Here is a 27,097-nt window from a genome sequence, read left to right as displayed (position 1 = left end):
AATTTCTGAATGGATAAATGTGGCATAGCCTGTCAATTGAATATATCTTGCAAAAAAAGGAATGAAGTACTGATACATGTTACAACATAGATGAACCTTATAAACATTACACTAAGTGAAAGAAGCCAGTCAGAAAAGACCACATATCGAATAATGGAGAGCCAGAGGGTAAAGCCTACCACAGACACACTTAACATTATTAACATTGCTAAGTAATTTCAGTAATATTATTTATTCCAAGTTCTTGTTCTGCCTTTATCTAGTTTTTATTCTTAGTAGACTCCATTCCCACCCTTCTTGGATATTTTACTTTTGGAATCATTGTCAAAGCAATTCTCTCTCTCCATTCCTATTCTCATTCAGGTTCCTATATTTATAAAACTATAAAACTTGCTCAGATTCCTGTATTTTGCTGGGACTCTGCATCAGCTTCCTAACTTGGCCTGGTCTTCTGTCCAATTCCATTCAAATCCACACCAGCTGTAGGGATTTTTCTAAACCTCATATCCAACCTGACAGTCCTCTGCCTAATCTTGCCAAATACGTGTTCATCATTGTCAAGTTGAAGCCCAAGCTGCTCAGCATGGCTGACTTAAAAAGTAAGCTAAACTTTCCTGCTGTCTCTTACCACTCCTTGCTTCTCATTTTGCATTCTGGCATCATTGAACTGCATGGACTTCTCTGCATATATCCTACTGGCTTTTGCCTTCACACCACTGGCTGTACCATTTCTTCTCTCTGGGATGCTCTCCTCACTAACTTTTGGCCTCCTTACTTCAATTAGGCATGGATTAAACAGCGCTTTTGAATGTGCTATGACTGAGTCAGTTTTTCTGTTTTTCTCTGTATTACTATAACATTGTACTTAGCATGTTTTGCTGTAATTATCTGTTCATGTATTGTAGAATTTTTCAAAAGCAAACACTATGTTTTACTCATTGTATTGCACAGTGCCTGATGCATAGGAGATACTGAAGCGTATGGAGGGAGGCATTGACCTTGAGAGAAGCCTTCTGTTCCCTCCACCTGGCTTCAGGCAAGTTTAAAGACCAAATTAGGCTAGGCAAATAGCTGGTTAACCAATGTGTTCCTGAAGACACCCCAAAATGAGGACTTCCTTGCTCTTTCCATAGTTTTACTACCATGACAGTCCATTTCTAACTGCTAATTTGTATCTTACCAATATGACATGCAAGTGCTGTTCCTTCTGCTCTAACTGAGCCTGTGTATTACCCAGTGCCTCTCAAGCGATTGTTGAGTCGTAAAGGCTCTTGACTTAAGCTTTGATATGTGCGAGTTGAGTGACGCAAACATACAGTACTTCACTTTAGGTCAGAACACAGCCCAGCCCAGTAGAGATTTGAAAAGAAGAAAATGAACATGTTTTGCAGCTAAAATGGTAGGACATAAATCCTGGTTCTATCATTTATTAGCTTTGGGATTGTGGCTAGATTACTTGATTTCTATAAAGCCCCAATATCTCATCTATAAAATGGGACTATAGGCTTACATAAGTATCACATTAAATTGAGATGGCATGTCAAATTTAGAGCATGCCATGTAGCACAGTTGTTTCTTGAGCTGCAACATCTTGTGCTTGCCATGGAAAATAAAGTGATGGCATATTAGATAGAGGAGGTTACACTTTGGTGACAAATAGATCCAGCCATGCAATTGCATAAAAAAAAGTTATTTCTTGCTCATGTAACGGACTAGTGATTACTTGTTACATGTCTGCTATGTGTGCCAGGCCCTGCTCTAGGCCCTGTAGGTATGGTCTTGAACAAGACAGGCAAAAATCTCACAGTGCTTCTAAAGATGGGCTTCGTGGGAGAAAAGCCTGATTGTGTTTGCACCCACTGCAAGTTAAGGTATATGACTATCAACAGCAGCATCTTGAAGTCATGAGTGTGTGTACTGTCTGAATTATCTGAATGTCAGATCCCTGCCTGGTTGGGTGCAGGAGCCTGGGAGAAGAGATGCTTCTTTTGAGCACAGACCTCAGAAATGTGGCAAAGGCTGAAACTACTGATGAAGGACAAGTTCTTGGAATAATGTATTGTTTCAAACCTTGAGGCACAGATTCTCTACTTCATGAGCGATTCTAGAGTAAAGCAGGCATGCTTTCTCTAGGAATGCCTCCCTCCAACCAAAAAAACCCCAAAGTGAAAAAGAAGAAAAACTGAGAACACCAGAGGCCTTAAATTCTTATGAAGTATGAGTTTTAATGCATGCATCCAATCAGCCCAGGCTGAAGTGTTGACATTGGATTTATTTGCGTGACTTAATAGCTTCTTTCACAACCCACTCAAAAGCTCCTTTTTCCCTTTGAGTTGTGATTGTTTTGTTATATTCCCTGTGGATAAAATTCACATAAACACTAGGTTTACTATATATTCCCCTTTGCCTTTCTCTCTAAGTGTATTAGTCCTTCCCACCTAATGACAAAAACAGTTTCCTAAGCAACTGAGCTCCAGAATGTGTTAAAAAAAAAAAAAAAATCTAGATTTGTACCTTTCAAAAAATCCACATAAGGAACTGTGATTTGCTTTAAGGAAGGGGACAAATGGAAACGTGGTTTTGATTGAGATATGGGTATAATCCTGTTCCAGTTAGTCACAAATGGCCTTTTTGGCCAATTTGGATGAGGTAAGAGCCACTTGGGTGCTTATTACCTGTAGAAGGTACTTTTAGGGGCACCATGAGACGTGGAGGCTTGTCCAGGTTTTCAATCTTGACTCCATCGCCAATCATTGAGTCATCTCAAGCAAGTTATTTAAGCTCCCTAACTCTAAGCTTTCTTGCCTCTAAGAGAGGGCTAACAATTCCTATGTGGTGTATAGCTAAGAGAGCTCAAATCCTTAAGAAAAATGCAGAGCATTAATTCTCCCTACACGGTGGGCACTTCACTGGTATAATAGCTGTGTGGATGAAAGGTTGATTCTCTCTAGAATTTAACTGTCAGATCATGTAGTTGTATTTTTTTGCTTGTTTGTTTGAGATAGGATCTCACTCTGTCATCCAGGCTGGAGACTAGTGGCATGATCATAGCTCCCTGCACCCTTAATCTCCTGTGCTCCAACGATCTTCCCTCCTCAGCCTCCCAGTTGTAGCTATATTTTAATGGCCTGATTCCTTTTCTTTTTGACTTAATTGCCAACCACTCAAGTATTTCTAGAGCCCATACTATGTGACTATCACTGTATAATGCTCTGGAAAGACAAAAGTTTGTAGAATGACCACCTTGGACATGTATTTTCCAGAGTGCTTTTTTCATGTAGTGCTCAGCATAGTCACTAGTAGTTGCTTTAAGGAACTGCCCAAATTTCAGAATAATAGTTATAAAATGGTTCCATTTATGTTTAAACACTTTTTGGAAATAAATGTAATAGTAAGCATATTAAAAAGTAGACTGAGGCCGGGCGCGGTGGCTCAAGCCTGTAATCCCAGCACTTTGGGAGGCTGAGATGGGCGGATCACAAGGTCAGATCGAGACCATCCTGGCTAATATGGTGAAACCCCGTCTCTACTAAAAAATACAAAAAAACTAGCCGGGCGAGGTGGTGGGCGCCTGTAGTCCCAGCTACTCGGGAGGCTGAGGCAGGAGAATGGTGTAAACCCGGTAGGCGGAGCTTGCAGTGAGCTGAGATCTGGCCACTGCACTCCAGCCTGGGCAACAGAGCAAGACTCCGTCTCAAAAAAAATAAAAATAAAAATAAAAGACTGAGACTGGGCACGGTAGCTCATGGCTGTAATCTCAGCACTTTGGGAGGCTGAGGCAGGCAGATCATGAGGTCAGGAGTTCGAGACCAGCCTGGCCTTCATAGTGAATCCCTGTCTCTAATAAAAATACAAAAAAGTAGCTAGGCGTGGTGGTGGGCACCTGTAATCGCAGGTACTTGGGAGGCTGAGGCAGGAGAATTGCTTGACCCCGAGGGGCGGAGGTTGTGGTGAGCCCAGATAGTGCCACTGCACTCCAGCTCGGCAACCATGTGAGATTCCATCTCAAAAAATCAATCAATCAATCAATCAATCAATCAATCAATCAGTAAAAAGTAGACAGGAAGCATAAGTACCAAACTGAGGAGCATTTACCCCAGGAATGAAAGGATTGGTGTGAAAACATCACTTTGATCACTTTGGAGTTAAATGTTTTAGTCTGGATACTTCTGAGTGGTTTGACGTTTTTTATAAGACTAATTATATATTACTTGGTTTTAAGAAATCAATACACTATGTCTTTTTGAACAATTTTAGGTTTACAGAAAAACTGAGCAACAAGTGCAGAGTTTGCATATGCCCCACCACTCCCCCAGTTTCCTTTATGATTAACACTTGCATTAGTGTGGTATATTTTTTACAGTTGATGAGCCAATTTTGATACACTATTATTAACCAAGTCTGTAGGTTATGTTATGGTTCAATCTGCATTGTACATCCTATGGGTCTTGATAGCTGTTGAATGACATGCAGCCACTGTTATATCATTCAGAATAGTTTCACTTCCCTAAAAATCCCCTGTGTTCTATCTAGTCATCCCTCCTTCCCTCCCCCTGCTCTGAGCCCTTGCAAACCATTGATCTTTGTATTGTCTTCATAGCTGTTTTCTTTCCCAATGTATCACATAATTGGAATCACACAGCATGTAACCTTTAAAATTTGGCTCCTTTTGCTTTGCAGTATGCCTGTAAAGTAACTCTGTCTCTTTCTGTGGCTCAATAGCTCATTTCTTTTTAGTGCAGCTGAACAATGATCTGGGTATACCATGATTTGTTTATTCATTCACTTACTGAAGGACATCTCAGTTACTTTCAGGTTTTGGCAATTTTGAATGAAGTTGCTATAAACATCTGTGTGCAGGTTTTTGTGTAGAAATAAGTTTTCAACTACTTTGGGTAAATACCAAGGATTATAATTGCTGGATTGTATGGTAAGAGTATGTTTCATTTTGTAAAATATTGCGGGTCTTCTGAAGTTGCTATATCATTTTGCATTCCCATCCACAGTGAATGTGAGTTCCATTGCCCCACATCCTCACCAGCACTTGGTGTTGTCATTGTTCTGAATTTTCACAATTCTGATAGATACATAGTGGTATCAATGTTTTAATTTGCAATATTCCAATAACATATTTTGAGCTTCTTTTCATATGGCTATATTCTATCTGTATGTATTTTTTGGTGAGGTGTCTGGTCAGGTCTTTTGCCCATTTTTAAATTATTTTTCTTATTGAATTTTAAGAGGGTTTTTTTTTTTTTTTTTTTTTTTTTTAAATATTTTGGATAACAGCTCTTTATCAGACATGTTTCTTGCAAATATTTTTTCCTAGCCTTTGGCTTGTCTTTCTCACTTGACAGTGTCTTATATCAAGCAGAAGTTCTCAGTTTTAATGAAGTCTAGCTTATCAATGATTTCTTTCATAGATTGCACCTTTGGTATTATATCTAAAACGTCACTTTCATGCTCAAGTGACGTTTCTTCTACATTATTTTCTAGGAGTTTTATGGTTTTACATTTTACATTTAGGTCAATGTGAATAGTGCGAGGTCTTTGTCTAGATTCTTTTTTTTTTTTTTTTTTTTTTTTTTGCGTGTGGATATCCAGTTGTTCTAGATCCATTTGTGGAAAAGATTATATGTGCTTTCTACTCTGTTTCATTGATGTATTTGGTGACTTTTGCCAATACCACACTGTTTCAATTGCTATAACTTTGTAGTAACTCTTGAAGTCAGGTAGTGTCTGCTCCTACATCGTTCTTCTCATTTAATATTGTCTTGCATGTTCTGAATCTTTTACTTTTCCATGTACACTTTAGAATCAGTTTGTTAATATCCACAAAATAGGTTGCTGGGACTTTCATTTTCTTTATATTGATTAGGCAAAAATATTCCTTAATTTACATTTTATTCACAGTTAGTTTTTTATGCACACATTTAAAGGACTTTATAAACAATGACATTAGTGATTCTAGAATGGTAGATAGCTTTTTTAAATGTAATTACTCTTCTAAGAGAAAAAATACATGATACTAAAGGATTGTATTTTGTGACCACCTATAATGCAACAAATCATCTACTTAGCTGCTATGTTAATCTTTGCTGCTATAACAATTATCAGATGCAGTGGCTTCAAACAACACAAATTTATCATCCTATGGTTCTGTAGGACAGAAGTATGATACTGGGCCCACTGGGCTAAAAAGGTACCAGCCGTACTGCATTCCTTTTTGGGGCCTTTAGGGGAGAATCTGTTTCCTTGACTTTTCACTTTTCTATAGGGCCCCTGCATTCTTTGGCTCATGGTCCCTTCCTTCTTCAAAGCCTCCTTTTCACCACCTTCAAAGTGGTCAAGTCTGTCTTATATTGCATCATTCTGACCTCTTTTGCCTCTTTCTTCCACTTTTAAGGACGCTTAGCATTATATTAGGTCCACCCAGATGATTCAAGATAAATTCTCCATCTCGAGGCCCTTAACTTAATAAAATTTCAACTTAATCACATCTGCAAAATCTTTTTACATAATATATTCACAGCTTCTGCGAATTAAAATGTTGACATCTTCAGGTGTGGCCATGATTCCGCCTGCCACAGTAGAACTTGTCTTCAAAGTAATCAGGATATGCCCTCAGCAAATTAACGCAGGAACAGAAAACCAAACACCACATGTTCTCACTTACAAGAGGGAGCTGAATGATGAGAATACATCAACACATGGAGGGAGCAACACACACTAGGGCCTGTTGTAGGGATAATGAGGGGAGGGAGAGTGTAAGGAAGAATAGCTAATGGATGCTGGGCTTAAGAACTAGGTGATGGGATGATCTGTGCAGCAAACTGCCATGGCACTACCATTTCTACAGCAGCCACAGCCTGTATCAAATAATGGTATGTTAGAGTAATTCAAACTAGAGAATAGGTAGCTAGGAGGACTACACCTGAGCATATCAACCATGAGTTTTCATAAACCTGTAAAACAAAATAGCTAAAGAATCATTTTATATCTATATCTACATCTGTGGTTAAGAAATCATACCCCTCCTTTTTGAAAGGTCAAAATTCAGAATGAAAATATACCACTATATTATATGACTGGCTTTCAAAAATTCCCCAGTGTTCTGCTTAACTTTTAAAATTTACTTTATTTATTTATTTTTTTACTCCAGAGTAGAATAGTGATGCTTGATGTCCTCAAGTTATTGCCAGCATTGACTAATTCTTTGATACGACTTTATAAAATACTTATGCTTGGATCCATAACCCAAAGATTTTCAGTTATTACAAATTACTTTCACAGAAGGCTAATTTTTTCTTCTATGAGGCAATCCATTAGGTTGGTGCAAAAATAACGACGGTTTTTGAGCAAAAACCAAAAGATCACATCTGGATAACTTTTTTCCCACATCTGGATGACTTAAGGCAAGCTTCTGTACCTCTTCTTCAGTACATCTGAGAGAAAACAGCTTCTGTTTGATATTTGTGTAGTTTGTTTTGGCATAGTCATTGGAAAGAATTAGGATTTTGGCTCCTGGACCACATATTAGAAATAGCAATTCCCCACTGTTCAAATTGAAACTTGCCTGTGAAAAATTCAGTGTTAGCTTTTACCTGCTTGGTGCTCTGAATTAAGATGAAAGGGTTTTAAAAAATTAGCTTTCTTAGAAAATCTGTGGGATCATTGTGACCCAATGAAAAATATACTTCCTGCAAAACTTTAACCATCTGTTTATTCAGATCGAGATTATTGGAGAAGGTACAGGGGACATTGGTCAGCAATCAACAAAGGCATTTACGATTAAATCCAGCTGAGAAGAGGAACTTATATAATCCCCAAGTTTAGGTTTTCATGGGACAAAAGAAAGCATTCAGGAAAATGGCCCAAAATATTTATAGTGTCAAGGTCTGATATCATAATCCTTCACAGATCCCATTGTTTTGAAAGACTTCCAAGAGTGTGTGTTATAGCTTATAGTTATTTTGATGCGATGCTAACAATCACTTCTTTGCTAGATACTTTGGAACGAAGAAACATCTTCAGGTCCTGCTCATTGGGAACATTCTGTTAAAAACTCCAGGCTGTCATTTCTTTGCCATGTCAGTATCCACTTCCATAGTAAGTTATTCACTGGTTCCTTGTTCTCCAAAGGCTCATTGTCTGCATCGTTTCACTTCACACCAAAAAACCTAAATGAAACTGATTTGAAGAGAATTTCTGCTGAAAATCAAGTCATCCAACATCTTGAACTAAAGCGAAAGTGCTCATTTACCAGAGTTTTCTCGGTGTCGTAATGGTCGGGTAGCCCAAACCTTTTGAAATGCTAAGTGCCATAGATAGCTTTTACTTTGGCTTGGGATTTTTAAAATTGAGGTTGCACTGAATCTATAGGTCAAGTTCAGAAGAACTGATATCTTGACAATATTAAGACTTCCTGTCTGCATATGTGGATAGCTTTCCTTTTTCTTAGATCTTTTGTATTTCTTTCAGCAAAGTTTTATAGTTTTCCTTATATAGATCTTGTACATGTTTGATTTATACCTATTTAAATTTTTGGCATTAATGTAAATGGTATTGTGTTTTTAATTTCAAGTCCCAATTGTCCATTGCTAGCAATAAGAAGATAATTGACTTTGTGTATTAACTTTTGTCCCGCAACCTTGCTATGATTGCTTATTAGTTCTAGAAAGTGTATTACTTGTATAATTAAAACATTTTTTAAAAAGGATCAGAGAGTATGGAGGAGAAACTATTTCACCACACCTGTACACATCATAATCATTAAAATGTGATGAAATATGTTGACACCAGGTGTTGCTTTTGTGAATTTCCTGTAGTGGCTTAGAATCACTTTTGCTTATATTTGCAAATGTGAAGATTTGTATAATAAATTAAGCTGAAGAAACAAGAAAACATCTGGGGTGAGTTTTTGTAACAGGTGTTATATAAATAGGTCTTGTGGATATCCAAACAGGTGACACTACATAAAATACACACATGTTGGACTCAACGTGCGCAGAAACAAAGCATGTGGAATAGAATAAACTAGACAACAGTAGTTCCAGGAATTGTGACCTAATGACAAGTGATATTACTGACAAGGATGTTAATAACTCATAGACACATCAGAGTTTCAATAAGGAAAGCAGGGACATCTCTCAATGTATAGCAGTGAGGAAGACTTCATTTGTGCACATTTCTCTGGCTTCCAAAGAATAGTTTATCTCTTTTTCTTCCACATGTCACTCTATTCTTGTTGGTAAACTTCACTCAAACCATTCAGGGAAGAGTATTCTGGGAAATGTAGTTGTTGCCATCAGCTTTGCAATGCAGAGAGCTTAGATGGAGCCTTATCTTATTAATCGTATTTTATTTTAATAAGACTTCTACAAAACATCTTTTTCTCCTACTGGATTACAAGTTTCTTAAAGGTTAAGACTGCCTCTTTTATGTCTGAATATATCTTGCAGCATCTGGCAGAGTGTCATGTACATAGTAGGTATTACTCAAATATTTGCTTAATAAATAAATGGATGATATTACTTAAAATACTGTTATGATCAATGTAACTTACTGCATAGGTGAATTGGACCATCACTTTGCTCTGACGAATGGCTGTAACTAAAATGAATAGCCAATTTAAATTTCTGATTTATTAAGGCCTTTTTACTGCTGTTCTTTTACTGTAATACTCTGGTGGTTTCCACTGGTCATTAACTTTCAGTTTAGAGTATTGAAATGTTAGTGAAGACTTGGTACATTCAGCCTGCGGAATCACGTTTCCTACATGATCGTAGCTACTATGTCTGAGAGCAGTTGAATAGCTCCTCTAATGATTGTAGAACACTACAGTAAATGACAAATTATTGGTGTCTGATATTATATGAATGGTAAGCGACTATTAAGCACTTTGTTTCCATCCCTCCAGGAAAGCTAGAATATCCCCAGATAGTAGATTGCTATATGGAAATACCAATATTTACTTCCTGTTAATCCAAGAAAACAATTCAAGAACAGTTGTTTGATATAAGAAACTTTTACAGTTTTTTACAAATCAATGGCTAGTTAAGAATGACTCTACCAGGCACCCTGTTATGATAGGGTTGATCTTCAAATCCAGTAGGATGGGTTTAATAAATAATTTCTATGCTGTCAATCCACTTTAATGTCTGAATAGAATAGGCATTTTTTTGGCACCCAAATAGATTTAGGTTATCATTTATTTATTTATTTTTTATTATTATGCTTTAAGTTCTAAGGTACAAGTGCAAAACGTGCAGGTTTGTTACATATGTATACATGTGCCATGTTGGTATGCTGCACCTGTTAACTCGTCATTTACATTAGGTATATCTCCTAATGCTGTCCTTCCCCCAGCCCCCCACCCCATGACAGGCCCCGGTGTCTGATGTTCCCCACGCTGTGTCCAAGTGTTCTAATTGTTCAGTTCCCACCTATGAGTGAGAACATGCAGTGTTTGGTTTTCTGTCCTTGCAATAGTTTGCTCAGAATGATGAGTTCCAGCTTCATCTATGTCCCTACAAAGGACATGAACTTATCCTTTTTTATGGCTGAATAGTATTCCATGGGGTATATGTGCCACATTTTCTTAATCCAGTCTATCATTGATGGACATTTGGGTTGGTTCCAAGTCTTTGCTATTGTGAATAGTGCCACAATAAACATACGTGTGCATGTGTCTTTGTAACAGTATGATTTATAGTCCTTTGGGTATATGCCCAGTAATGGGATGGCTGGTTCAAACGGTTTCTAGTTCTAGATCCTTGAGGAATCGTCACACTGTCTTCCACAATGGTTGAATTAGTTTACAGTCCCACCAACAATGTAAAAGTGTTCCTATTTCTCCACATCCTCTCCAGCACCCATTGTTTCCTGACTTTTTAATGATTGCCATTCTAACTGGTGTGAGATGGTATCTCATTGTGGTTTTGATTTGCATTTCTCTGCTGGCCAGTGATGATGAATGTTTTTTCATGTGTCTGTTGGCTGCATAAATGTCTTTTTTTGAGAAGTGTCTGTTCATATCCTTTGCCCACATTTTGATGGGGTTTTTTTGATCTTTTCTTGTAAATTTGTTTAAGTTATTTGTAGATTCTGGATACTAACCCTTTGTCAGATGGGTAGACTGTAAAAATTCTATCCCATTCTGTAGGTTGCCTGTTCACTCTGATGGTAGTTTCTTTTGCCACGCAAAAAGTCTTTAGTTTAACTAGATCCCATTCGTCAATTTCGGCTTTTGTTGTCATTGCTTTTGGTGTTTTAGCCATGAAGTCCTTGCCCATGCCTATGGCCTGAATGGTATTGCCTAGGTTTTTTTCTAGGGTTTTTATGGTTTTAGGTCTAACATTTAAGTCTTTAGTCCATCTTTAGTCCAATTTTTGTATAAGGTGTAAGGAAAGGATCCAGTTTCAGCTTTCTACATATGGCTAGCCAGTTTGCCCAGCACCATTTATTAAATAGGGAATCCTTTCCCCATGTCTTGTTTTTGTCAGGTTTGTCAAAGATCAGATGGTTGTAGATGTGTGGTATTATTTCCGAGGGCTCTATTCTGTTCAATTGGTCTATATATCTGTTTTGGTACCAGTACCATGCTATTTTGGTTACTGTAGCCTTGTAGTATAGTTTGAAGTCAGGTAGCATGATGCCTCCAGTTTCGTTCTTTTAGCTTAGGATTGTCTTGGCAGTGCAGGCTCTTTTTCGGTTCCATATGAACTTTAAAGTAGTTTTTTTCCAATTCTGTGAAGAAAGTCATTGGTAGCTTGATGGGGATGGCATTGAATCTATAAATTACCTTGGGCAGTATGGCCATTTTCACAATATTGATTCTTCCTATCCATGAGCATGGAATGTTCTTCCATTTGTTTGTGTTCTCTTTTATTTCATTGAGCAGTGGTTTGTAGTTCTCCTTGAAGAGGTCCTTCACATCCCTTGTAAGTTGGATTCCTAGGTATTTTATTCTGTTTGTAGCAATTGTGAATGGAAGTTCATTCATGATTTGGCTCTCTGTTTGTCTGTTAATGGTGTATAGGAGTGCTTGTGATTTTTGCACATTGATTTTGTATCCTGAGACTTTGCTGAAGTTGCTTATCAGCTTAAGGAGATTTTGGGCTGAGACAATGGGGTTTTCTAAATATACAATCATGTCATCTGCAAATAGGGACAATTTGACTTCCTCTTTTCCTAATTGAATACCCTTTATTTCTTTCTCTTGCCTGATTGCCCTGGCCAGAACTTCCAACACTATGTTGAATAGGAGTGGTGAGAGAGGGCATCCCTGTCTTGTGCCAGTTTTCAAAGGGAATGCTTCCAGTTTTTGCCCATTTAGTATGATATTGGCTGTGGGTTTGTCATACATAGCTCTTATTATTTTGAGAAATATGCCATCAATACCGAATTTATTGCGAGTTTTTAGCATGAAGGGCTGTTGAATTTTGTCAAAGGCCTTTTATGCATCTATTGAGATAATCATGTAGTTTTTATCTTTGGTTCTGTTGATATGCTGGATTACGTTTATTGGTTTGCATATGTTGAACCAGCCTTGCATTCCAGGGATGAAGCCAACCTGATTGTGCTGGATAAGCTTTTTGATGTGCTGCTGGATTTGGTTTGCCAGTATTTTATTGAGGATTTTTGCATCGATGTTCATCAGGGATATTGGTCTAAAATTCTCTTTTGTGGTGTCTCTGCCAGGCTTTGGTATCAGGATGATATTGGCCTCATAAAATGAATTGGTGAGGATTCCCTCTTTTTCTATCGATTGAAATAGTTTCAGAAGGAATGGTACCAGCTCCTCTTTGTACCTCTGGTAGAATTCAGCTGTGAATCTGTCTGGTTCTGGACTTTTTTTTGGTTGGTAGGCTATTAGTTATTGCCTCAGTTTCAGAGCCTGTTATTGGTCTATTCAGGGATTCAACTTCCTCCTGGTTTAGTCTTGGAAGGGTGTATGTTTCCAGGAATTTATGCATTTCTTCTAGATTTTCTAGTTTATTTATGTAGAGGTGTTTATAGTATTCTCTGATGGTAGTTTGTATTTCTGTGGGATTGGTGGTGATATCCCCTTTATCACTGTTTATTGCATCTATTTGATTCTTCTCTCTTTTCTTCTTTATTAGTCTTGCTGGCAGTCTGTCAATTTTGTTGATCTTTTCAAGAAATCCAGCCCCTGGATTCATTGATTTTTGAACTTTTTTTATGTCTCTATCTCCTTCAGTTCTGCTCTGATCTTAGTTATTTCTTGCCTTCTCTAGCTTTTGGATGTGTTTGCTCTTGCTTCTCTAGTTCTTTTAATTGTGATGTTAGGGTGTCGATTTTAGATCTTTCTTGCTTTCTCTTATGTGCATTTAGTGCTATAAATTTCCCTCTACACTCTGCTTTAAATGTTTCCCAGAGATTCTGGTATGTTGTGTCTTTGTCCTCATTGGTTTCAAAGAAGATCTTTATTTCTATCTTCATTTTGTTATGTACCCAGTAGTCCTTCAGGAGCAGGTTGTTCAGTTTCCATGTAATTGAGCAGTTTTTTTTTTTTTTTTTTTTTTTTTTTTTTTGAGACGGAGTCTCGCTCTATCGCCCAGGCTGGAGTGCAGTGGCCGGATCTCAGCTCACTGCAAGCTCCGCCTCCCGGGTTTACGCCATTCTCCTGCCTCAGCCTCCCGAGTAGCTGGGACTACAGGCGCCCGCCACCTCGCCCGGCTAGTTTTTTGTATTTTTTTTAGTAGAGACGGGGTTTCACCATGTTCGCCAGGATGGTCTCGATCTCCTGACCTTGTGATCCGCCCGTCTCGGCCTCCCAAAGTGCTGGGATTACAGGCTTGAGCCACCGCGCCCGGCCGTAATTGAGCAGTTTTGAGTGAATTTCTTAATCCTAAGTTCTAGTTTGCTTGCACTTTGGTCTGAGAGACAGTTTGTTATAATTTCTGTTCTCTCATATTTGCTGAGGAGTGCTTTACTTCCAACTATGTGGTCAATTTTGGAATAAGTGTGATGTGGTGCTGAGAAGAATGTATATTCTGTTGATTTGGAGTGGAGAGTTGTGTAGATATCTGTTAGGTCCACTTGGTGCACAGCTGAGTTCAATTCCTGGATATCCTTGTGAACTTTCTGTCTCATTGATCTGTCTAATGTTGACAGTGGGGTGTTAAAGTGTCCCATTATTGTTGTGTGGGAGTCTAAGTCTATTTGTAGGTCTCCAAGGACTTGCTTTATGAATCTGGGTGCTCCTGTATTGGGTGCATATATATTTAGGATAGTTATCTCTTCTTGTGGAATTGATCCCTTTACCGTTATGTAATGGCCTTCTTTGTCTCTTTAATCTTTGTTGGTTTAAAGTCTGTTTTATCAGAGACTAGGATTGCAACCCTTGCTTTTTTTTTTTGTTTTCCATTTGCTTGGTAGATCTTCCTCCATCCCTTTATTTTCAGCCTATGTATGTCTCTGCATGTGGGATGGGTGTCCTAAATACAGCACACTGATGGGTCTTGACTCTTTTTCCAGTTTGCCAGTCTGTGTCTTTTAATTGGAGCATTTAGCCCATTTACATTTAAGGTTAATATTGTTATGTGTGAATTTGATCCTGTCCTTATGATGTTAGTTGGTTATTTTGCTCATTGGTTGATGCAGTTTCTTCCTAGCATTGATGGTCTTTACAATTTGGCATGTTTTTGCAGTGGCTGATACCGGTTGTTCCTTTCCATGTTGAGTGTTTCCTTCAGGAGCTCTTGTAAGGCAGGCCTGGTGGTGAAAAAATCTCTCAGCATATGTTTGTCTATAAAGGATTTTATTTCTCCTTCACTTATGAAGCTTAGTTTGGCTGGATATGAAATTCTGGGTTAAAAATTCTTTTCTTTAAGAATGTTGACTATTGGCCCCCACTCTCTTCTGGCTTGTAGGGTTTCTGCCGAGAGATCTGCTGTTAGTCTGATAGGCTTCCCTTTGTGGGTAACCCAACCTTTCTCTCTGGCTGTCCTTAACATTTTTTCCTTCATTTCAACTTTGATGAATCTGACAATTATGTGTCTTGGAGTTGCTCTTCTCGAGGAGTATCTTTGTGGCGTTCTCTGTATTTCCTGAATTTGAATGTAGGCCTGCCTCACTAGGTTGGGGAAGTTCTCCTGGATAATATCCTGCAGAGTGTTTTCCAACTTGGTTCCATTTTCCCTGTCTCTTTCAGGTACACCAATCATAGATTTGGTCTTTTCACATAGTCCCATATTTCTTGGAGGCTTTGTTGGTTTCTTTTTACTTTTTTCTCTAAACTTCTCTTCTCACTTCATTTCATTCATTTGATCTTCAATCACTGATACCCTTTCTTCCACTTGATCAAATTGGCTACTGAAGCTTATGCATGTGTCACGTAGTTCTCATGCTATGGTTTTCAGCTTCATCAGGTCATTTAAGGACTTTTCTACACTGTTTATTCTAGTTAGCCATTGGTCTAATCTTTTTTCAAGGTTCTTATCTTCTTTGCAATGGATTCGAACATCCTCCTTTAGCTCAGAGAAGTTTGTTATTACTGATCGTCTGAAGCCTTCTTCTCTCAACTCGTCAAAGTCATTCTCCATCCAGCTTTGTTCTGTTGCCGCCAAGGAGCAGCATTCCTTTGGAGGAGGAGAGGAGCTCTGATTTTTAGTATGTTCAGCTTTTCTGCTCTGGTTTCTCCCCATGTTTGTGGTTTTATCTACCTTTGATCTTTGATGATGATGATGTTTAGATGGGGTTTTTGTGTGGATGTCCTTTCTGTTTGTTAGTTTTCCTTCTAACAGTCAGGACCCTCAGCTGCAGGTCTGTTGGAGTTTGTTGGAGGTCCACTCCAGACCCTGTTTGCCTGGGTATCACCAGCAGAGGCTGCAGAACAGCAAATATTGCAGAATGGTAAATGTTGTTGCCTGATCCTCCCTCTGGAAGATTTGTCTCAGAGTGGCACCCAGCTGTATGAGGTGTCAGTCGGCCCCTACTGGGAAGTGTCTCCCAGTTAGGCTACTCGGGAGTCAGGGACCCACTTGAGGCAGAGTGTCCGTTCTCAGATCTCAAACTCCATGGTGGGAGAACCACTACTCTCTTCAAAGCTGTCAGACAGGGATGTTTAAGTCTGCAGAAGTTTCTGCTGTCTTTTGTTCAGCTGTGCCCTGCCCCCAGATGTGGAGGCTACAGAGGCAGGCAGGGCTTCTTGAGCTGTGGTGGGCTCTGCCCAGTTCGAGCTTCCCAGCTGCTTTGTTTACCTACTCAAGCCTCAGCAATGGTGGGCACCCCACTTCCAGCCTCTCTGCTGCCTTGCAGTTTGATCTCAGACTGCTGTGCTAGCAGAGAGCAAGGCTCCGTGGGTGTGGGACCCTCAGAGCCAGGCACATGATATAATATCCTGGTGTGCCATTTGCTAAGGCCATTGGAAAAGCGCAGTATTAGGGTGGGAGTGTCCCGATTTTCCAGGTACCATCTGTCACGGAATGGGAAAGGACATTCCCATTGCTAGGAAAGGGAATTCCCCAACCCCTTGTGCTTCAGGGGTGAGGTGATGCCCTGCCCTGCTCTGTGGGCTGCACCAACTGTCTGACAAGCCCCAGTGAGATGAACACAGTACCTCAGTTGGAAATGCAGAAATCTGCGTTGCTCATGCTGGGAGCTGCATACTGGAGCTGTTCCTATTCGGCCATCTTGGTACCCTATTTATTTAATATTTTTTTGTTTTTTGTTTTGTTCTTGTTGCCCAGGCTGGAGTGCAGTGATGTGATCCATCTCGTCTCACTGCAACCTCTGCCTTTCAGGTTCAAGCTATTCTCCTGACTCAGCCTTCCAAGTAGTTGGGATTACAGGCATCTGCTGCAATGCCCAGATAATTTTTGCATTTTTAGTAGAGATGGAGTTTTGCCATGTTGGCCAGGCTGGTCTCAAACTCCTGACCTCAGGTGATCCATCTACCTCCAAAGTGCTGGAATTACAGGTATAAGTCACAACACCAGGCTGATTTAGGTTATTCTTAAGTCTTAGAACATGAATTCTGTGCTTCCAGAGCAATATTAAGCAAAACCAAGAAATAGCTACTCATTTCTGTACACGGTGCTGCCGTTTAACTGGCATACCTCTTTTCCTTTGTGTCAGGTGTTGCAAAGGTACAGTTCATCACTTTGATTTTTATTCTCATCCTCAGTGTGCACCTACTTCCTAACATCCATCCTCAGGTCTGTTTCCAGTCATGGCTGCATATAAAAGCTGCCGTTTTGCTTGCCTTGTATTTCTCTTTCTCCACCCACCCACCCTCAACCTGTATCACTTCACATTTCATGCTGTTCTCTGCTCTGTTGATTTTTCTGCCAACTTTATTTTGACACTGTTCCTGGACTTTGTTGATCCTGCTGAGCTGATACACTCTTTTCGCCTCTGCTTCCTACTTCATTGATTTTTTATCTTGGGTGGCCGAGCCCTTACCTCTGCTGTGTAGCATCCAGGAGTCCCAAGCCCCACTTTGTCTCTCCAAGACACCTCTGTGATATGCTGCATGGGGAGAAGCTACTACTAGACCCTTAGCCCTAATAAGCTCTTAAAGGCCAAGGAGCTAGTGAGCAGGGTTGTCTAAATCTTAAAGAAGGGAGAATGAGAGAAAAAGGGAAATGTGGGAATGACAGAAAAAGAAAGAAATGGAAATTAAAAGGAAGTAGGGAGAGAAGGATGAAGGGATATGTAGGAAGTTGAAAATGGAGCATATACGAAGGAGGGAAGGACTGGAGGGAGGAGAAGAGAAATATAGCCAGAAAAGATAATCCAGACTCCATGCAAAAGGTACTCTTCATTCAGGAGCTAGGGTTTTCATGTTAACTTGCTAAACCCTGAGCTTCACTCACTCTGTATCATTGTGCTTTTGGACTCCATTCTTTAGATCCCTTTGTCCACCTTGCTCTCCAACCCATCTCTCATTGCACTGCCACACTTGCCCTTCCTGTGCATCACCAGGCCATCCCTCCCTGCCTCAGCAGTTGTGGCTCTCTTAGCTTCTGTCTCACTCCATGTTCCCAGACAGGTCTCAGGGTTGTACTCCTTCAGTGAAGTGAGACTTGGAGATGCCACAGATTTTGGCCAGAACTCAACCTGAGGACCCTTCTGACCTATAAGTAACCTTTAGAGTTTATAAGGAAGGAGGGGGCAGAGGAAGAAAAAGTCAAGCATTAGAGTGATGAAAAAGAAACTTCTCGAGAGTTTCAAGCTTGAAATCCCCTATTAATATTCAGAGGCATGTTCCTGCAGGCAAGATCCGTTTCTATTTATTTAAATCATGACACTGTGACATTCTTGGCTCTTAATCCTCTAAATGGCAGTCAGGGTAACAGAGTCAAAGTCATAAAGCCAGGGATTCCAAATACCTTTTATCATTCATGCCAAATATGATTTGTTGCTGGCAGTTACCTGAGATACTGTATTGAGAGCCATTTGATGGCTGTGTATAGACATAGTGAGAAGGATTCTGTTATTGATTAATAATGTCTGCTACAGCATGAGGAGATGGGAGTGGTGGCCTGTGTGGCATGCATTTGTTTATCTAGTCTTAAAGTTCTCATAAGAGCATTTTCTGTTCTTACAGATAGATATTTTACAGAGTTAGCTAGCCAGAGATAAATGATATCCCTTCTTTTAAAAATTCTGAAATTTAACCAACTTTTACGACCACTTCAATTTATTTTGTTCAGCCTTGGAATGGGTGACCTGCCTATAAGAAAGGCACAGATGTTTTTAAGCAATAGATATACCTTTCCCCCTAATTGAAAAGTATCCAATAACCAAATATTTATACTCTGCTGCTAAAGCCAGGCATAGATTTCCTGATAATAGTGTAAGAGAGTATTTTTGTTTTGCTTTTTGTTTTAACAAGGTCAAGTATCTTTTGTAGAGTAATCCAGTTGATACTAATTGGAGATAGTGAGAAGATTTCTTAAGCTTCTATAATAGATACATATTTGGTATGATGATTCATGTATGTATCTCCATAGAGTCTGAGTTGGAAGGCAATTTAGATGGCTCTCAATTCGTGTGATTTGCAAAATGAAGATCAGAGAATACATGACTTATTCAGGGTTTCACAGTTAGCTCATGACTTATCTTTCTTTTGCATAAAGGGTTGACCCTTCTCTTTGACCACTTCACTAAAGGCCATGGAGAGCCCCTCTAGGATGCCAGTCAGGGAGGCAGCCCCAGGTTTGAGCAAGAAGTCAGGCAGGTATTATTTCTGGGCCAATTCAATGATTGAGCATCATTAGGTAGAGCAGGTCAGAGTTAGGTGAGGAATGGGACATCCTGCTGAGAGCTTTGAAGCTGAGCAGAACAGAGACAGTATTGGTACCCTATGCAGGCGGAAAGTAAGGGGGCCCTACATGACTGCTTAGAGCAGAGCCGAAATGCCCTCCCACCTGCACTGTACACACACAGGTAGTTTTCACTAAACTCCATATGTGTGACATGCGGGTAGAACAAGTTTAAAGGTTTAGGACAAGAATGAAATCAAACTACTGGATAGTTCCTTCTATGAGGGCATCTTTTGTTAGCCATCTTATCCTGTTATTTGGTCACAGTAGTTCAGTGACAGAGGTAGTGATACTCAGGTAGATTTTTGGAACTGGTCTAGTATAGACCCGAATGTTAGAAAGTCCTTGTCCTACACTACATAAAAATGCATCACAAATGGCAAAATACTATGTAAACGACAGGTATTGCTCTGATGCTGATGAGGGAACAATGGTTTCTTTCCTTACCTTTATAAGGAAAGGCTTGGACTAAGGGGCCTTCCCTTCCTTAACCCATTTATGCCAGAGGTTTCAGTTTTTTGAATTTTTGCATGAGTGAAAAATCAGACCTTGGCAATGACCTTGAGCAGTAGGTTATAAATAACTCCCACATGCTTAGTGTTCCAATAATGGAACACGAGGCATTAATGTCCTGTCATATATTTCTGTGATACTTGGCTTGATCTTGGCTTTACCATAAACATCTCCTGAGGCATGTTTTCTTAAAAGGCAAATCTAGTCCTCTTTCTCATTGGACCAATTGGACTTTGTGTTGCAAACTGGACCTTCAGTGTTGGGTTCCAGGTTTCTAGCCCATGCTTGGTCCCCCCATAGGTACCCAATAAACATTTGTTAAATAAATGAATCTCAGCAGGATGAGAAGACAACTATGAGATGAGCCGCAATGACTGTGCTAAATGAGCCTGAGATCACAGTAGCCAATGGAACAGCTGGACCCCTTGGCTAGAGCCTCAGGGTGTTGTCTCATTTAATCCTCACACCAATATCAGAGTAGCTGTGATGACTCCTATTTTACAGATGAGGAAATTGAGGCTTAAGAGTACATGGCCTGATGTCATTCAGGGAGCATGTAAAAGCTGGGACTGGAGCCAGGGTCTGCCTGCTGCTAAGTGCTTCTTCTCATCATTGCACCATGCCTCCTCCCAAGAGAGAAGCAAAGCTCTCCAGACTGGTGTAAGGTGAGCACATTGTGTTCTTGCACAGCCAAAATGACAGGAAGGAGCAAAAGGGAGCTTCCAGTAAATTACCTCTTAAAAATGTGTAGCGATCTAAAAGAGCAGCTGCAAAGTGTTTTGATATTATTAATATTTTTTCAAAGTTTGCTGTAGTTATCTGAGTCCTTTCAGGCAGGCAGTATGTGGGTACTTAATAATTTTTCATGTTGATTCTGTGACTGTCCCTGATAGTTCTCTCAAGAAGCTGAAATAAGGTCAAGTTGTTCAAATACTTACATAGGGCTTTGGAACCGATTGCACCCATGTTCAAAGCCCCTAAAACACTCAGAGTTTTATGAATGCTGGTATGCTTCATTCTCTGGGGAATTGCTTAGAAACTCTAGCATGAAACTACATTCAGGGTGATCACGTCAGATTCTTTTTTATGCATGAATTTGTTCTGTTTCTACTTCTGTATTCTGTAGAATTAAACACTAATATCAATTAATAGAAACAATGTCAGTAATTGAAGCACTGTATAAATATTTAAATGAATCACAAGATTGTTTGGCAAATGAAGGTGGGTACATCTGGAAACTTATCACATAACGTACACTTGGCAATAAATAGACATTTTTTAACTGTTCCCACTATGCAAGTGCACAATAATGGTTTAATACAAACAAATTAGGAGGGGAGTGGGAGTGAGTATAATTTTGCACAAGCAGAATACAACTCATAGGCATAAATATAATAATAATGTAGTTTATTTACTGTGTGGTCTCTAGCTACAGCTGCATTCTAGCTGCTTTGTAATAAAATTAAAGCAACCGATTAAATACCGATTAGCTAGTTAGAGACAGATCAGATTATAGCACCAATTAAAATCAGTGTAGAACAATGTATTCAATCAGTCTAATCTTCCTTCTGCAAACAAAGTCTGTTGGAATAAACTTTATTTTCTGCATGTGCTTTGGGTATGCAGTATATTGTTGAGATAGCAAGAACTCTGGATTGATACAAGGAAGATTAGAAGTTTTACTCTGCTTGGCACCTAAGAAATCAGACCTTTGAAGCACATTCCAGGAACAAAGACAACATGAAGAAGGGTACCCAGGTGGAAATGGTATATGAGAGTTAGGGTGGTACTTGCCTCAGCTGAGTGGATGAAACAATGAAGAATGCTTTTCCATAAGAAGCAAAAGGCTAAGGGCCAGGAGTGGTGGCTCATGCCTGTAATCCCAGCACTGTGGGAGGCCGAGGCCGGTGGATCACAAGGTCAGGAGTTCCAGACCAGTCTGACCAACATGGTGAAACCCCGTCTCTACTAAAAATACAAAAAATTAGCCAGGCGTGGTGGCACACACCTGTAATCCCAACTACTCAGGAGGCTGAGGCAGGAGAATCACTTGAACCTGAGAGGCGGAGACTGCAGTGAGCCAAGATTGTGCCACTGCACTCCAGCCTGGGCAACAGAGCGAGACTTGGTCTAAAAATAAAAAATAGAAAAGGAAACAAAAGACTGAACTCTGTGCAGAAGGGAGTAGGTAGCCATAGACAGTACCAGAATAAAGGCAATGCTGGCAGATTTTTTGGATGGACATATTTATGCCTCCCATACATGAGAAAGACTTGAGTTCATGCACCTGTCAGGTAGAATGCTATTTTCTTTTGAGGCAGTTTGGAAGCAACAGGTGTTATGCATCAGTCCCCAAAGTGGCATGAAAATTATCCATGTCCATTCAGAGTAGGGACAGCAGAAAATCTACCAGAAATCTCCAGGACCTTTATATACTTTTTTTCCCCCAAATCGTCCATGACCAGCATATGCATTAATATATTTAATATTTCTTTGAATCAACTCACGTTTAAAACATAAATTTGTTTTTAAGGGAAACTGCCACCATTTTAAATAAGAAATCATGTTACCTATTATGAAGAGAAGAGAAACACAAAAATACTCAATGAGAAGAAATTGTTACAGACTAATTCAAGATAGTTATTTCCTGATAATGATAAAGAGAGAGGTGGTCTCTCTCTTTACATGACTTTGACTGACTTGCAAACCCAAATAAGGATGTTCATAATTTAGGATTTATTTTTTCTTTTTTATGTATTATTACTAAAATATAGTCCTAAAAACAAAGTCTATATTGTGATACTGGAATGAATGGGGACTTTGCAGTATTGTAATGATATTGGGCCCAGTTCCTGTTTGACCCAACTCCTTTTTTTCCTGGGGGGAAAAAAATAAAAGAGGCTAAATAAAAGCTAAGTCAACTTTCGTTGTTAGCTGGGTCTTTGGACCTTCTGCACCCATGTAGCACCCCAGAGAGCTGGACTGAACCTCTGGTGAACACTTACCTACATATTAAAGAAGCTTCAGGGGCCTGGAGCAGTTGATCCATTTCTCTTCGACTGTAATTGAGTGTCATATATCACCTGAGCAGTGGAAGGGGAGAACAGTCTGGAACACCCATAATACTTGAGGAAACAGAGCTAGAAATGAGAGTGTGTGTGTTTACCCCTGCTGATTCTGGTCTAGAATAGTTGGCTCAGGCCTACTGAGGCTGGGATGTTATCTTCAGAGCTGCTGGCCACTAGAAATGAAGAGAGGAAAGAGAGAGAAAGGAGAGAAAATGAGATAGGGAAAGAAAGAGGCTGAGAGAGGGAGTCTTGTCCTCTGTGTGAGCAGAAGAGGGAAGATGGACATTACACTGTGCACCCCTGAGGACTCCATCACAAAGAGGCAGAGTGCTCCAGATGGAGCTGCTGCTTCTCTGGAATGGGAGAATTACCTGCCCTAAATCCTCACTCATTGAGAGAAGATATACAGGAAGTGTATATACAGAAAGTTTATATACAGGGAGGGGAAAACTTGAGTTGAAGCAAGTAAGGGGATTGAGTATCAGGTAAGAAGTGCCATAGGGAATAGACACTATTGTCCATTCATCCTTTTTATTTCCCCTCTGATTCTCACAGCAAGTCAAGTTTCTGGCCTACTTCTCAAGAATATGAATATATATACATATATGTTTATATGTGTGCATATATGTATATGTGTGTATATATGTATATGTATATACTGCAGACAAGTGTTTTCCTAAATTAGTGAAATTAGTACAAAATCATAACCTTGTTAGGATGTCAGAATGAGAAGAGGGAATAATTGTAGGGCGAAGTGACTTGGAATTGTTTGCAAATGTTGAAGACACATCTATCAGGCATGTAGTGTGGGAAACTGTAACACTAGAAACATGAACTCAGTACACAGTGAATGTTCAAACACCTCTGCTAGCTCAATCAGAAAGAATCTTTCTCACCCTGATGAGTTGCTCTGAAAATAACCACCAATTACCCCAACTTCAGTAGGGAAGATAATATACTTTTAATTGGTGGCAGACTGGATAGAAATAGAAATCCTTATCATCCTAAAAAAGAATTCTACCATTCGCCAACCCTTGCAAGTAGTAAACATGAAAGTACCCTCTTCAGACAGGCCCACTGAGGAAGTAACTGCTTAGTTCCCTGAGACCATGTGAAAATGATTAAGCTGCTCATCAGCAATTGAAAGCTTCTATTTCTGTGGTCTGAAAATTTATATTATTCTAGAAAAATTTTTAAAAACCCTGGTGGTTTTCAGCTTGGAGAAGGGCTTTAGTGGTGTAGTTATCAGTGATTATTTGCCTTTCCTCAGATACTATAGTGACTGCCATATGGAAGAGGGACTAAAACTTATTCTAATTCCTGATAACAGACACTAGTAATAGAGAATCCAGCTTTAGCTTGAATTAACAACTTTTGAAACAAATGTAGAGGTCCAGCAATGGAACGAGCAGCCTCTCAATGTAGTGATATTCCCATTAGTGGAAGGATTCGAGTAGAATCAGAGTTCCAGTGGAAGCAGGTAACGGAGACTGACTTAGGCTAACATAGGTAGAAAAGGAATTTGTTATAAATAGAAGGATATCAGGGAATTAACAGAATCAAGATATGGGCAGGAGGGACTAGGCTTAAAAACAGGAAAGGATCAAGATGGAGTCTTCTTGGCTATTAAGAAGTCACTACAGCAATGAGTGAGTGAGTGGCATGTTACCCTTCTTAGGATTCAGAGTCCTGGAAGAGAAGGTCCAACTGACTGAGTTTAGGTCACATGTTCATCCTTTGTCCATTCAGAGTAGGGACAGCAGAAAATCTACCAGAAGTCTCCAGGACCTCAAATTCTGGAGTGGAATGAAAAGACACCCAATTCACTATGCTAATGGTGGCTTGTAATAGGAGAAAAGTCCCTAAAAGTGAATCAAGATGCTATCACAGGTCGGGCTTGGTGACTCACACCTGTAATCCCAGCACTTTGGGAGGCTGAGATGGGAGGATTGCCTGAACTCAGGAGTTTGAGACCACCCTGGGCAACTTGGTGAAAGCCCATCTCTACTAAAACACAAAAAATTAGCTGGTGTGGCGGTGGGCACCTGTAGTCCCAGCTACTCAGGAGGCTGAGGCAGGAGAATCACTTGAACCCGGGAGGTGGAGGTTGCACTGAGCTGAGATCGTGCCACTGCACTCCAGCCTGGGCGACAGAGCGAGACTCCGTCTCAGAAAAAAAAAAAAAAAAAAAAGCTGTTACAATGAAGTAATACGGCCTGAGGAACCAAAAGTGAACAAGTCATGTTTGCTACAGTAAACATCCATTAGGAATATTGTAGAGGAGGATTCTTCGTTGGGTAGAAAGTTAGGGAGAAAAAGTTTTTCCCTCTGGCTCTAGTACACTCTCAGGGGCAAGAAGAATGTCATCCTTGAGAGATTAGGAATTGAGCATCCTTAAAGATAGTCAGGCAGACTTGGGTGATAACATCCCGTGATTTCTATAATTGTGTCTATGATCAGCCTCTCTTTGAAGGTTTTCACCTGTGAGAGAGCAATCAAATACTATAGTGTTTTTATGTACTATTTACAAATGTGTATGGGACATTGACATGTTCAAAGCTTGAGAATTCCTTATAACTTTCTCCTTCCTCCTCTCCTATCCTCTGTGATAATCAGTTTCTAAACCCTACTTCAGGTATCCTCAAAACTCTCATAGGCAAGAACCAGGTGCCCCATTAGCTGTGTTCCCATAGCACCTCCTGTCCATACCTCTAGCAGAATATAAAGCAAAATAGTATATAATATTAGTTGTTTCCATTACTGGATCGAGAAGAACTCCTGGATGCAAGGACCTTGTGTTTAATTGCTGTAGTTTTAGCATGCAGCACAGGGACCAAGGAGATAAACAAATGAATGAAAAGACATAGGAAGAAATGGAGTGAACACATTGAAATATAAATAAATGGTAGAGGTCTTTCAGGGTTGTGTTCTATACTGGTGCCTTCTCTGACTTCTCAAATATGTCTTAATCCATACACTTCTTTGTCCTAACCAGTGTGAATATTTAATCTCTTGGTATCTGTCAGGTGGAACCTTTCTCTGGAAAGCTAAAAGCAATTTCCTCTATTGATTTGTTCTCACCAGAGCTGAGCCATGAGTAGTAAGTAGGCATTTGTTTCTATTATGACTGTAAATAGTATGATTTCAAATCACTTTTATTGCAGCGATTTTAAGGGATTACACCTTTAATTTACAAAACAGTACCCTAGAACTGAACCAAACCAAAGCTGTGGTTCTACTAAGTTATTGCATAAGCTTTCAATCCATGGACATTAGTATTGGGGAAAATCAACTCTCTCTCTCTCTCTCTCTCTCTCTCTCTCTCTGTGTGTGTGTGTGTGTGTGTGTGTGTGTTTGAGTATAGAATCCTCAGCTTAGTTGTGAACAAAGGTACATACTTAAGCATAGAAATCCTAATTTTAAAAAATGTGAATGTTTTAGACATGAGAGAAATCACAGTCACAGAGAGGGGAGCCTGAATGAAGTCAGAAAGCTCTTGTGTTAAAATGGACCTTGGGCAGGTTACTGATCCCCTCAATGCTACTCCTCCCTGTCCATTGTGAAATCTGTGAAATGGGGATGATGATAACAGAATGGAATCCATAGGGTTGTTTTGAGGATTAAATGGACTTGCTGTCTCTCAGTTTGCCCACTATTCTGAAGAGATCCAAGAGTCCTGGGCAATAGTAAGTGGGAGGGAAAATAAGCAGAGATCTTTTTCTTCCTGTGGCTGATCACTTAGGACACCAAGAGTGGGAACCTAATTTTTTTTTCCCCATTTCATGCTCCTTCCTGCATAGAAGAGAAGCTGATGAGTGGAATAGAGCTATAAGAAATGACATAATTTGTTACCTGCAGTGACCCGGTCAGAGCTGGAAGCAGAAGCAACACTCAGAATAGCAATATTCTTGAGTATGTTATTTCAGACTGACCCTTTCAAACTTAAAACCTTTCCTTTTGGGACTTTATCTGTGGCAAAAATGCATCTCTGGCTCTTCCTAGATCTTATCCCAAGATGGAGTTGAACTCTGTGGGTGGCCCCAACTCTAATTACTGATTCCTTTATTAGCATATGATTTGATCTCATTATAATGGTTGAAATCCCATTTCCATGACAACCAGAAGTTGACCAAGGCCTTTATATCTTCTTGGTCAGAGTCCTGTTGCATCCTTGATTCCCCTCACTTTTGTGGTCAAAAGTATTTAATTCCGTGGTTCTGC

The 27,097-nt window shown here is 39.7% G+C and overlaps 1 protein-coding gene across 8 annotated transcripts in view; it reads left to right on the top strand.

Moving 5' to 3' along the window:
• Nucleotides 1-27,097, top strand: part of FHIT (fragile histidine triad diadenosine triphosphatase) — a 1,520,982-nt gene that overhangs the window by 616,484 nt on the left and 877,401 nt on the right. Inside the window, exon 1 of one of the 8 annotated variants that reach the window (XM_030927099.1) lies at nucleotides 20,457-20,473. The exons of the other annotated variants lie outside the window; for them this stretch is intronic. The gene's annotated coding sequence lies outside the window, so the exon portion shown is untranslated. Of the gene's footprint in view, nucleotides 1-20,456; nucleotides 20,474-27,097 lie in introns of those variants that run through there. 8 annotated transcript variants of the gene reach the window in all.

The sequence above is a fragment of the Rhinopithecus roxellana genome, chromosome 1 (assembly GCF_007565055.1).
Source record: "Rhinopithecus roxellana isolate Shanxi Qingling chromosome 1, ASM756505v1, whole genome shotgun sequence".
NCBI lineage: Eukaryota > Metazoa > Chordata > Mammalia > Primates > Cercopithecidae > Rhinopithecus > Rhinopithecus roxellana.
The sequence above is the reverse complement of the archived record's forward strand: the minus strand, read 5'-3'. Positions and strand labels throughout refer to the sequence as shown.